Here is a 2,060-nt window from a genome sequence, read left to right on the forward strand (position 1 = left end):
ACCTCATGAACAACTATGGTGAAGGCAGTACCTTTCTATCTGGTTGGGAACTCGAGCTGTTGTATGTACGAAAATTGAACGTATATACTAGCGCCACGTAGTGAGCAAATTTTCTGAACTACTCTCGACCAGGAAAAAGGTTATGATCTCTAGAACAACTTTGCCCAAAACAGTAATTTTTTATCTGGTTAGGATCTCAAGATTTTCCATGTAGTAACCAAATTAGTCAAATCCCACGTAGTACGGACACCGTCTACGCGATTTCCATTCACATTTTCTCTATTATCCGCATTGTTTGAGGGTTAACTGTGATTAAAGTGTAGCTTGTTTAGTTAACAACAAGTTTTTTAAGGAATATCCGTTGGTTTCATATCGAGTAACGGAGGGTTAACACTTCGAACACGATGTCTCCGGTAAAATGTGTATCTGCAAACTGCTCTGCAATTTATCAATAGATTTTAAATCAATTGATACCGAATAAATGTATAAAGTCTGTAATTTCAAGTGGTGCTAATAAACTTGAAATTCGTCAATTAATGGCTGAGCTATGATTTTTAAACAGTGCAGTTACACATTTTAATGGAGGCATCGTGTTCGGAGTGTTAATGAAAAGTACTGGCGTGCACAGGGTGGGGCAAGGTAGGGCAATTGCCCCCCCTCCTTTTTATAAATAAGATTTTTATTTCCACAATTACAAAATTGATATAAAATAACTTGATTTCTGGATAACTTGATTTGAAGGTAAGATAACATCATTTCATAATATAAGAGTACTGAAAACCTTTTATTGCGTCAATTCCTTTGAGATGGTGCCTGAAAATTGCACCACAAAGGTACATGAAGGGACAAACTTCAATGAAATTTTTGGTCAAAAAATTGCACAACAGTGGTGCATAAAAGAAGAAGGGTAAATTCAGGTGTAACATTTGATAACGGCACAAAAGCTTTTGTAAACAAACTTTTTAAGGCCCTTTACACGCGAACCGAAGTACGCTCACGCAAACCAACAACATTATCGGATAGGAGCAACTCTCACCTTTCCGAAAGTGGTATTGGTTTGCGTGGGCGTACTTTGTTTAGCCTTAGAAAGTTTGTTTACAAATGCTTATAAAATGTTACGCCTGAATAAAGGTTGAAAAATTCACCTTCGTGGTGGTAAATAGAAGAAAAAGCTTTTAATTTAATATTTCTGGTGTAAAAATATCATCAAGGTGGTGCATGGAGGGATTAATCAAAATGAATAGCTCTGGTGGAAAAATTGAATCACGCTTAAAATTTGGAAGTGCACATTTAACTGAAAATTTCTAGAAGCAAGGTTAATTAATTTTTCTGGTGCATAATTTGCATTGTTCTGATGAATGCAAGCTTCTTTGAAAATTCATGGTGGAAAATTTTCTGGTGCATGAATAGGCAAAGCCTGAAAATTTCACCACAAAGGTATTTGGTGAAACATGGTGCACCGTTCTGGTGAATGGAGGAGCATGCTTTACTGAAAAAAATTTGTGCAAAATTTGCCTCGCTCTGATAAATGAAATGAACAGAAAACTTGCACTGGTTTGGTAAATGAAGGCACAAGCTTTATTCAAATTTAAGCTATATTGAAAATTTCTGGTGGAAAATTTGTACCGTTCTGGTAAATGGATGGGCAAGCTTTTCGGAAAATTTTCGGTCTTAAATTTGCATCCAAACAAATTTTAAAAATAATTTCTAGTGTAAAATTTTCACCGCTCTGATGATTGGAGGGAAGCTGCTTTACTGAAAACTTATGAAGAAAACCTGCAACATTCTGATGATAGGTGAAGCCAGCTATATTGAAAATGTCTGGTGGAAAATGGAAAAAGGAAATCTTCACCAATCAGAAGATTGGAGAAATAATTTTTATTCAACATTAACGGTGGAAAATTTGCATCCTTCTGGTGAATTGAAATTTTCTGGTGTAAAATTACCTGGGGGCAAGTTTGTATTGAAAATTGTTGGTGTAAGATTTGCCACAATCTACTGCATGAAATTCCTGATGTAAAAATTGCACAGTTCTGGTGAATGGAGGGGAACATTTCTGG

Source organism: Ochlerotatus camptorhynchus, unplaced genomic scaffold (genome assembly GCF_037179485.1).
Source record: "Ochlerotatus camptorhynchus isolate MF236.1 unplaced genomic scaffold, CSIRO-AGI_Acam_v1.1 ptg000220l, whole genome shotgun sequence".
Taxonomy (NCBI): Eukaryota; Metazoa; Arthropoda; class Insecta; order Diptera; family Culicidae; genus Ochlerotatus; species Ochlerotatus camptorhynchus.